Below are 12,394 nucleotides of genomic sequence, written 5' to 3' on the forward strand. Positions count from 1 at the left end.
ATCAAACTCATATCAGACCAGGACAGAACTGACTTTCAAATATAAAATTCACTCAGCTTGCGGACACCAGCTGTCACATGATGTTAGTTCTGACCATCACACAGATTACACACCTCACACCAACCAGTCAATCAATGTTTCAACTTTCTGTTTATCTACAGGGTCAAATGTTTTATCAACATCCCCTAGATCCTCAATATTTTACATGATCAATAGTTGTAGTTCACTCTCACTTTAGTCTGGAATTAAGTCACTGAACACAGGTCTGGAAGTAGAAGAAATAAATAATTAAGAGAGAAGACTACAAGCTGAAACATCAGAAATCATCTTGGTCACATTAACATGTAGGATTCCAGCTTTTCTAGTCACTAGATTCACATTAAACTTTATTTATTTCAACATCTTTGCAGGTTCAGGATGAAATGATAAGTTTCAGATCAAAATGTTGTCTTAAAGAATGACCACCTCCTCACTCATTGTTAATACACCTGTAGTGTTTCACTGTGGATTCTCTGTGTTACTGTGTTTTCTCTCCAGTGTCTGAGCTGAGGGTTGTTCTTCTGGAGAACAGCTGCTCTGAGAGGAGTTCAGTGGGGAACTTCATCCTGGGAGAGAACACGTTCAACTCAGACGAAGAACCAGACCTTTCTCAGACAGTGACTGATTAGGAAGAAATAAGCAGTTGTCATCAATTCTCCAGATCTGCTGCTGCCCACCATCTGAACATTCATGATGTGAATCTCCCATTCCACCACATCCCATAGGTTGATATCTGGTGATTGTGGAGGACATTTCAGTTCAGTGAACTCGTATGAAACTGATGATACTCGGTTCAGATCTGATTGTCAATTGCACTGAGTTGCAGATAAAACCAATAACTTTACCACTAACACAAGGAGTGGTCACTTCAGCACTGGACAGCTCCCCTGAACCCTGTCTACTGCCAGGCTAACACAAGGAAAGGGTCACTTCAGCACTGGACAGCTCCACAAGTCATCAACTTTACCTGTTTCACCTTGAGGCTTGAGGTAGATGTTCTTTCTCACAGTACGGCTACAACATGTTGACATCACATTGATGAGATCTGTGATGATGATCTGAGTTTGACAGTAGATCATCTCTGTCACCAACCTTTTATTGTTCCAGGTAAAACCCAGTATATCAAGCTTCCAAGATAGCAACAGGGACTGGAACGATACTAAAAACTGATCATCAGGCACAAATGTTCTGCCTTTGACATGCTTTTCAAACATAAATATTAACTCTGACTGTTTCTCAAGCGTGACAGTCTAAACCTGAAATTTCTCACAAAGTCCAACAAGTTTAGTTTTATGTTTTCACTGACAAAGATTCAATCTCCAACTACTGCAGCTTCTACATAAAGAGATAAGCTGACATCATCATTCTGCTCGATGGATGGGAGATGGTGATGATGGCTGCTGCCACGTGGTGCTTCTCTCAACTTTAGGTTTTTCAGCATGTGTTTCATGATGTGTAAAAGGCAGCTAGTTCCCTCTGTCAGTTAGTTCGTGCTGGTTGGTGAAGGTTGGAGTTGGTGGAGATTTTATTTATTTGTGCCCCAGCAAAACAGCACTGGACAGAACAATCACATGCTGCCCTGCAGAACACTGGCAAGAACACTGAGCGCATAAGTTACATTTATGAACCCCTGAATTCATCATTCTAGTGAGCATCAACCTAAGTTGAACATTTTTTTTTTCAAAACTTTATTTATTGAGTTTTTTTCCTTTTCTCAACAAACAATGCACAATGAACACAACAGGCATACAGACATAAATCCCTTTCCATCCCTCTCATAACCAACAGTCGGAGTAAAACAAATCAGTGAAAAACAAATAGAAAATTATTAAAGAATAATATACATAATTAAAAATAATATATTAAATAATAGTACTAATGATAAGAATTGGAAAAAAAATATATCCCATTTCATAGCCACTATGTTCTAGCTGTGGTACAAGATTCAAAACATTCTACAGGGGTATTGGTGCTTATCTGTTCCCAGGCATTTGTATATTCATATCATTCATAAAAATAAGAAAAGGCATCCATAACTTATAAAAATCCTCAACTTTCCCTCTTACGATGTAGGTCATTTTTTCTAGTGCCAGGTTACAAGACATCTCCTTAACCCACTGTCTAGATTCAGGTATCTGAGTATCCTTCCAGGTTAAAGCAATTACACATTTAGCTTGCATCAAACAGAAATTGATTAGTTTGCGTTTCTTTGTATTTACTGGAAAATCTTCAGGGTATATATGTAATAAACACATTTTGGCTTCAATGGGGACAACACTCTCTGTCAATTTAGAAGTGAGCTCCAGCACCTCTTTCCAGAACATCGGAATTTTTCGGCATTCCCACATACAATGATAGAGTGTGCCAATTTCTTCAGTGCACTTATTACAAGTATCAGGGATCTCAGGGTTAAAATGATGTAATTTAACTGGGGTAATATAGGTCCTGAACAACCACTTATATTGCAATAATTTAAATCTAGTGTTTATAGTTTGGGTTTGGGCGTGAAGACATGCCTTCTCCCAGTCCTCCACAGAGATGTTTGCCTGAAGATCATTCTTCCATGCAGTTAAATACGAGATTTTCCTTCGTTTCCTTCCTACGGGATTTTCCTGGTTTCAACAAAAGGGAGATTACTGCAGATCTTAAGGATGAGGGTAGTATTCCTTTTTCAAGTGATTCATTAAACATCTCAAGAAGATGTGTTAACAATTTTCCCGAGAACTTCTTGTATATTTCTATTGGTATGCCATCTGGCCCGGGAGCCTTTCCACTGCTCATGTTCTTTAAAGCATCAGATAGTTCTACAATGCTTAAGTTTTTGTTAAGGTTTCTCTTGTCCTCCTCAGATAGTGTTGGGAATTGAAGCTGGTCTAAAAAATCATTCTCTTTTTGTGAGCTACCTGGAGATTCAGATTTATATAGACCTTCATAATATTTCTTAAATGCAGTATTTATTTCAATTGGATCTACTAGTTCTTTCCCATCCTCTAATATGATGGAGTTGATGGCTCTATCTGTTTGTATCTTCTTAATTCTCCATGCTAACAACTTTCCAGCTTTTTCTCCCTGATCATAATATGATCTATTTTATTTGTAGTTAATTCATTGTATTGGGCTTTCCATTGTAGAAGTTCCTGCTGTTTTTCTGGAGCATCACTGTCATAGAGATCCTGTTCTAAATCCCTTACTTTTTGTTCTAGGGCGTTCAATTGTGCATAATGTACCTTGGATTTATATTTTGTATAGCTTATTATCTCACCCCTTAAATATGCCTTGAAAGCCTCCCATTTTATTGAAGCGCTGGTTTGATTTGTGTTCAAAGAGAAGTATTCATCAATTTTCCCATCCAGAAACTTCACAAAATCAGGGTACTGGAGCCAACTAGACTGAAAGCGAAATCTGGGGGGCGAGGAAATTATACTAGGCACTTGCAACAGTAAGGAGATAGGAGCATGGTCAGATAACAGTATGCTATCATACCAACATTTTGCAACCAATGACAGTAGACCATTAGAGATTAAAAAGTAGTCTATTCTGGAGTAATTTTTAAATTTATTTGAAGAACATGAATAGTCTTTTTTGTTAGGATTAAGATATCTCCAAATATCAGTTAGATTTAAATCTTCCATGAATTTTTTAATAATCTTTCTTGTTTGTTGATGGGAAGTATCAATGCTAGTAGATCGTGTGCTAGGTCTAGTACACAGTTGAAATCACCACCTATTATGTATTGGCCAGGGTAAGATGATGGAGACAGAAAAAGGTTTTGATAAAAGGAGGGATCATCCCCATTAGGAGCGTATACATTTATCAAGTTGATCTGGGTGGATACTATAGTACCATTAAGTATGACATATCTCCCTGATGGGTCTATATATTTGTTTTTTAATTGAAAGGGGATAGATTTATGAATTAATATCATGACCCCCCTAGCATGAGAAGTAAAGGAAGCTAAGTAAACCTGCCATGGCCACCTTTTCTCCACTCGGCTAATATCGTTTTGTACCAAGTGTGTTTCCTGAAGAAAAATTATATTGGATTTCATTTGCTTAAGCCTACTCAATACTTCTTTAAGTTTTACTAATTTATTCAACCCTCTTGTATTCCAACTAGAGATTTTTAAATCTGACCTGTTACTCATGGGGTTATGTAATAACTTAAATTACAGGATGAACTGAACACATTAGTGCCATTTGTTTTGTAAAAGTACCTAGGAATGGTATGACTGACATAATAAAAATGAAAAGCAAAAATAGCACTCCGAGATCTTAACCCGTCCCAAGAACCCCTCGTGCACTTCCCCAAACGAAGCGCACATAAACAACCCAAATAGTAATAAACTCTGGTTATGCAGAACGTTAGATCCACACCATGAGGAGCAACGTGATGCACATACTGTAACATAGCTTAAGGCTAACTAACATCGAAATCAAATGGACTGAGCTCGGTCTTCAGTAAATCAAAGGTTGGGAAGAAAAACAAACAAGCATACAAATAAATAAATAAATAAAAATAAACACACCGGCCACTTTAACAGTACATCGTTAATCCCCCCCCTTCCTCCCCTCTTGGGGGTACCAGAGAGTATGTCTCTAAGGGCAGCTTTGTGTCGTTCAAACTTGTGATTGTCACTTTAATTGTCCATTTTTAAGAAAAACACACACTAAAGACGCCCGTGTGTGTGTGTGTATATATATATATATATATATATATGAAGAAAAAAAAACGAAACAAAAAACGGAGGGGGGTATTTTGCGTATTTTTCTCAGTGCAACGATCACGATCTATTAAACTTCTAGTTATATTTACCTGGGAAGGTGCAAAAGATACGGTGAAAAAAAGGTTCAGTATATATCCATTTCAGCTCGCGGAGATGTTTGCATTTTATGGAGAAAGTCTTCTGCCTCCGTGACGGACTTGAAAACCAGACGCTCCGCGTTGTGAGTGACCACCAGGTGCGCTGGGTACAGCAGCCCGTAGCGGATATCCATAGCCCGAAAACGGGCCTTAACTCCGTCGAATTGTCGCTGACGCTGGCGGGTTTCAGGTGATAGGTCCGGGAAGAAGCTGACTCGCTGATTTCCGTACCGCACTTCCTTCAGCTTCCTGACTGCTCTCAGTGTCTTTTCACGGTCTTCTTCCTTCAATGAGCGAATCGCCTCCAGTATAACAGTGTTGGACGGTACGTTGTCGTTAGCTTCTTCTTTGGAGCCACTAGCACTCTTGCTAGCCTTCTCCGTGGCAATATTAGCCGTGTCATTTTGCGGCCCCTTAGCTGGTTGTTGTCCAAGTTGTTTGGAAATTTTCGGTGGCATAGTGACCAAACACACTTTCCCACACCCAAAATTGCGAATATTGTCCGAGCCTCAGTAGAGTTTTAAGTATTTTTCAGAAAGTTAGCGACGAGCCGAGGTGCTGCGACTTGTCAGCTGCGCTCCATAACCGGAAGTCTCTCTAAGTTGAACATTTTTACAGGTTTCTATAAGGGTAGGTTACAATAATCACCCAGAGCTCTCACAGCAGCCAACACATTTTTCTAGTCTTATACCTGAAAATAGAACAAAGTTTCATTTAGGAATTCAAATGGATTTCATCTAAAGAAAAAAAAAAACGTTCATATCCAGGGGGATTCTTCTTCGTGTACGCTGTAATAGAGATGTTCTGATACTTTCCCTTTGCCGTTTCCCATGACAAGTCTCCACACTTGATAACAAACTCCCAGGACGTGGATCAGATAGAATAACCACTGTTCACTAGATCAAACACACATTGGTGTCCTGTCACGTGAGTAAGCGTATTGCGTCACTTCCTGATTCTGCACCGCTGCTGTGTGTGCACACACTGTTTTAGCTCCGTTAAACATTTTTTGTAGAAGTGGTGAAACTCGTGTTTTGAGCTTACACAACCACCTGTCCTCTGTAGCACCTTGTTAATCTCACGTTTCTTCTCAGTTTAATCAACCTTGGTGTATTTAGCGGTTAACTATGGCTACTTTCTCTCCCTCTGCTTCTTCTTCTCTCTCCTGCTCGTCGTGCCACATGTTTAGCTCCTCCTCTGCCTCCTTTAGTGGTAATGGTACCTGTAATTAATGTAGTTTATTTGTAGCTTTGGAGGCGAGGCTCTCTGAATTGGAAGCACGGCTCCGCACCGTGCAAAACCCAATAGCTAGCCAGTGCCCTGTAGCCGGTGCGGGCCGACCAAGCACAGCTCCCGTTAGCATAGCTCCTGCTAGCTGTCCCCCTGCAGCTCCTGTTAGCGTAGCTCCTGCTAGCTGTCCCCCTGCAGCTCCCGTTAGCATAGCTCCTGCTTGCTGTCCCCCTGTAGCTCCCGAGCAGCCGGGAAACCAGGGCGGCTGGGTGACGGTAGGAAGGAAGCATAGTCTTACCCGGCCCACGGAGCACCATCAACCGCTTCACGTTTCAAACAGATTTTCCCCACTCGGCGACACACCCGCTGAGAAGCCAACTCTGGTAATTGGTGACTCGATTTTGCGGAACGTGAAGTTAGAGAAACCAGCGACCATAGTTAGATGCATTCCAGGGGCCAGAGTCCAGCACTAAATCTTACCTGAAACTGCTGGCTAAGGCTAAGGCTAAGTATGGTACGATTGTTATTCACATTGGCAGTAATGACCAATGGTTACGTCAATCGGAGGTCACTAAACTTAATGTTGAATCGGTGTGTAAGTTTGCTAAAACTATGTCGGACTCCGTAGTTTTCTCTGGTCCCCTGCCCAATCTGACCAGTGACGATATGTATAGTCGCATGTCGTCATTCCACCGCTGGTTATCTAGGTGGTGTCCAGCCAACGACGTGGCCTATGTTGATAATTGGAACTCTTTCTGGGGAAAGCCTGGGCTGATTAGACTAGATGGAGTTCATCCCACCGTGGCGGGTGCTTCTCTTATCTCTAGGAATTTGGCCGATTTTATTAACACCCCAAAACCGTGACAACCCAGAGTTCAGCCCAGGGGGCAGAGTTGCAGTCTAACACGCCTCTCTGCTGCTTCTCTAGTGCTGTCTCACACCCATAACTCCACAAACTCCATAGATGTGCTGTCTGCTCCCAGATTTTTTAAATGGAAAAATAAAAACAGAGGAGTCATTCATAGGAACCTTATCCAAATCAACACAAATTCACTAGTACAACAGAGCAATAAGAAAATTAAATGTGGTCTTTTAAATGTCAGGTCTCTCTCATCTAAATCTCTTTTAGTGACCGATCTGATAACTGATCATCAGATTGATCTATTTAGTTTGACTGAAACGTGGCTGCAGGATGATGAGTATGTCAGTTTAAATGAGTCCACGCCACCCAGTCATAGTAACTATCACATTCCTGGAGGCACAGGCCAAGGAGGAGGAGTGGCAGCAATCTTCCACTCTGATTTATGTATTAATCCTAGACCTAAGCAAATCTTTAATTCATTTGAAAGCCTCACTCTTAGTCTTGCGCATCCAGACTGGAAAACACAGAAACCAATTCTCTTTGTTGTGGTGTATCGCCCACCTGCTTCTTACTCTGAATTTTTAGCTGAATTCTCTGAGTTTCTATGTGATTTAGTGCTTAGAACAGATAAAGTCATATAGTAGGTGACTTTAACATCCATGTTGATGTTGGCAGTGACAGTCTTAGCTCTTCATTTATGTCATTACTAGACTCAATTGGCTTTTCTCAGAATGTAAATGGTTCAACTCACTATTTCAATCACACCTTAGATCTTGTACTAACTTATGGCATAGACACTGAAGGTCTAACCGTATATTCTCACAACCCTCTATTGTCCGATCATTCTCTTTAACATTTGAATTTACTATAAGTAATTACACAGAAATTGGAAAGACATTTCGTTATGGTCGACACTTATCTGATGATGCTGTGACTAGATATAAGGAATTAATTCCTTCAATATTTAACTCAGTGCCTTATGTTAGTGATGTGGATGTCAGCAACCACAATCTAACTCCATCACAAATAGATTATTTTGTTGACAGCACGACAGCATCACTTAGTACAACTTTAAATCTAGTTGCTCCTCTTAAAAAGAAGGTGGTAAATGGAAGGAGGGAAGCTCCATGGTATAATTCACAGTTGCGTAGTTCAAAGCAGACAGTTCGAAAGCTGGAAAGAATTTGGCATTCCACTAGTTCTGAAGAAACTCACATAGCCTGGAAAGATAGTTTAACAACTTATAAAAAAAACTCTCCGTAAGATTAGAACAGCATATTATTCTTCATTGATAGAAGAAAACAAGAACAACCCCAGATTTCTTTTCAGCTGTAGCCAGGCTGACAAAGAGTCACAGCTCTGTTGAGCATCTATTCCTTCAGACCTCAGCAATAATGATTTCATGAGCTTCTTCACTGATAAAATTGTTGCATTAGAGATAAAATTCATAGCACCCTTCCATTCGTCAAAGATGTAAGTACAGTGGCATTAGAAACCTCTGCAGGGCCTAGTCAATATTTGGATTCTTTCTCCCTAATTGATCTTCCTGAGCTCACTTCAGTTATTACAGCATCTAAACCATCAACTTGTCTTCTAGACCCCATCCGAACTAAGTTGCTCAAGGAGGTTTATCCATTAATTAATACCTCCATATTAAATCAGATAAACTTATCTTTATTAACAGGATATGTGCCCCAGTCTTTTAAAACTGCTGTAATTAAACCATTACTTAAAAAACCCACTCTTGACCCAGATGTTTTAGCAACTATAGGCCAATTTCCAACATTCCTTTTATCTCTAAAGTTTTGGAAAGGGTTGTTGTTAATCAGTTGCTTGATCATTTAAACAGGAATGGTTTGTTTGAAGAGTTTCAGTCAGGTTTTAGAGCTCATCATAGTACAGAAACAGCTCTGGTTAAAGTTACCAATGATCTCCTCATGGCTTCAGACGATGGACTTGTCTCTATACTTGTCCTGCTAAATCTCAGTGCTGCATTTGACACTATTGATCACAATATTCTACTACAGAGACTTGAAAGTGTGATCAAGATTACAGGAACTGCACTGGACTGGTTTGAATCATATCTGTCAGACAGATTCCAGTTTGTCCATGTAAACAACAACTCTTCTATATATACCAAAGTAAGCTATGGGGTTCCTCAGGGTTCTGTGCTAGGACCAATATTATTCACATTATACATGCTTCCCTTAGGCAATATTATTAGAAAACACGGCATAAACTTCCATTGCTACGCAGATGATACCCAGCTATATTTATCCATGAAACCAGATGAAACTAATCCGCTGGTTAAACTCCAAGTGCCTTAAAGACATAAAAGCTTGGATGACCTGTAATTTTCTACTTTTAAAATCAGACAAAACTGAAGTTATCGTATTTGGCTCTAAACATGTCAGAGATTCATTATCGAATCACCTGCTTTTGTTGGATGGCATTACCTTGGCCTCCAGTACTACTGTGAAAAACCTTGGTGTTATATTTGACCAGGATATGTCCTTTTATTCTCACATAAAGCAGGTGACCAGGACTGCTTTCTTTCACCTTCGTAATATCATCAACATTAGGAACATCCTTTCTCAGAGTGATGCGGAAAAACTAGTTCATGCATTTGTGTCTTCCAGGCTGGATAATTGTAACTCGTTACTGTCTGGCTCCAAATACTCTTTAAAAAGCCTCCAACTGATTCAAAACGCTGCAGCAAGAGCACTGACAGGAATTAGCGAGAGATCATATTACTCCAGTATTAGCTGCTCTTCATTGGCTCCCTTTAAAATGTAGAATTGAATTTAAAATCCTCCTCCTTACATACAAGGCCCTGAAAAGGCCTAGCTCCATCATATTTGAAAGACCTCATAGTACCATACTGTCCCAACAGATCACTACCATCTCTAAGTGCAGGTCTACTTGTGGTTCCTAGTGTTTCTAAAAGTAGAATGGGAGGTAGAGCCTTCAGCTATCAGGCTCCTCTCCTATGGAACCAGCTCCCAGTTTGGGTTCTGGAGGCAGACACAGTCTCTACGTCTAAGGTCAGGACTAAGACTTTCCTTTTTGAAAAAGCTTATAGTTAGAGCTGGACTTAACCATCCTTTAGTTATGCTGCTATAGGCCTAGGCTGCAGGGGGACGATGCACTGCTCCTCCTCCTCTCCTCTTTCTTCTCTGGCTCCTGTCCTCTAATATCTTATCATTTTATTTTCTATCTCTTATAATTTACTAACCACTGTGTCTCCCTCTCTCCCCTCCATCTTCTTGTGAGGGTCTCTGGTCTGGAGGCTGAATATCTGACCTGTGGAGTTCTAAGCTACATCTGCTGCCGTGGCCTCATCAACCAGCCCAGTCTTCATGGTCTGGAGTCTGTGTATCAGACCTGTGGAGCTCCATAAACTACATCTGCCCCAGTCTTCATGTCCTCCTCCAGTTTTCCACTTCTACCTAGATGAACTATTCACCAACCTGCCCATGATTCCTGTTATACTCACAAACTGTCACAGATCATCAGCTATGTGTTATATTACTAGACCCTACATGTTTCCTTCCGCTTGATGTATGTATCTATGACAGAAGTTAGTTTATCTTATTTCTTCTGCTCTTCTTTTCTCTTTATCTTCTCTGTTTCTAACCGGCTGGCCTTCGGCAGATGGTCCCTCCATATGAGCTGGGTTCGGCTCAAGGTTTCTTCCTGTTAAAAGGGAGTTTTTCCCTCAGGCTGCTCTGGAGGTTGCAGGCTGGTTTTTGTGAAGCGTCTTGAGACGATTTGTATTGTTATTGGCGCTATATAAATAAAGCTGAATTGAACTGATCAGGTCACACCACAAACACACTATGATATTTCATTTATTACATGCCAGCATAGGTCAATGTTCATTACCTTCATAGAATAAATGATATATACTGTAAATTATATATATTAGGATAAACTGACATGGCTGAAGTTAAAGACTTAAAGTTGTAAATGTTGCGTATATCCAGAGACATGAATGGTTCTGATGAGCTTTGACATAAAAACACTTCATTTGTTATCATTACAAATAACCATTTTCACAATAAATGCTTCAGCAGTGGCGTCATAGAGGACGTATAGAATAAGATGTGGTAGCAATATTTATCATTTTACTTTCATTAGTCATGAGTCACTTTCCATCAGTTGAGATTTAATTTGTAATTTCTTAACTACTATGAGAGTAAACATGTATTTTATAATACTAATAAAGAAAACTATTGTTTATTAGTATTATACTAGCACAGGCAGCATTAAAGGCACGTCCAGGTTGATAAAGGTGTTTTATTCAGTGATGTGCACAATAGAAAGAAAAAAGTCTCATGTGATGAGACCCTGTTGTGATTTGAGTGGGGAGGAGGTACAGGCATGCTCAGTACAGGAGCATGGTCTCAACACTGGAGGCTGATGGGAGGAAAGTAGGTCAGAGTAGAGACCGTTACAGAGGACATCACATTTAAATCCCAGTATAGAGCTGGGTATATTTATATACTTTTGAGACATGCTGCTAACAGACTGTGACCTGGACCTTTGTTAACTCTATTGTTCCAACAGAGACTGTCCACTGTTACCCAAACATCAAGCTGTGGGTGAAAAAGGAAATCATAGCCATCCTGAATGAGAAGAAGAGAGCTTTCAGGGCTGGCAGCAGAGGAGGCGAGAGATATACAGAGACACTTGAAGATGAAGATCAGAGAGGCTGAGCAGGAATACAGGAAGCTTCATGGACGTGGCACAGAAAATCACAGACTTCATCAGGAAAAGAACATCAACGACGAGACAAGGAACAAAAGGAAGGCTGGACTATAAATACACAAGAGGGCTCAGGGATGACAAGACACAGGTGAGACGGGATAATGACACCTGGAGAAACCAAAGAACAATTAACACACGAGGCACAAGAGACAGGAAACACAAAACATGACACACACAGACATGACAGAAACATGAGGCAAGATAGATAGGAAACTAAGAAACTCAACAAAATAAAACAGGAAACTCAAAACATGATCCCAAAATAAAAGCCAGACACAGAACCATGACATAGAGGAGTGGAAGGCAGCGTGGAACGGGCCGATGAATTCAATATGTTCTTTAACAGATTTGAACACCACCATCAGCAACTCCTCCATCAACACCTCTATTGTTCTGGCCCTGACAACTCCTCCTCCAATCTCTCCCCCTCCCCCTCCTTACAGCATCTCATCTTCCAGTGGAAGACATTTTCTCACCTCTACCCTCATCTACCGTGATCATCACTGACAATGTTAGAAGACATCCTAGTTCCTGTGCCGAAGTGGCAGCGGCCTTGGTGGCTCAAAAGACTACAGACCTGTGCCGCTGACCTCCCACATCATGAAGACCCTGGAGAGACTCATCTTGGAGAAG

This window comes from Mugil cephalus, chromosome 8 (genome assembly GCF_022458985.1).
Source record: "Mugil cephalus isolate CIBA_MC_2020 chromosome 8, CIBA_Mcephalus_1.1, whole genome shotgun sequence".
NCBI lineage: Eukaryota > Metazoa > Chordata > Actinopteri > Mugiliformes > Mugilidae > Mugil > Mugil cephalus.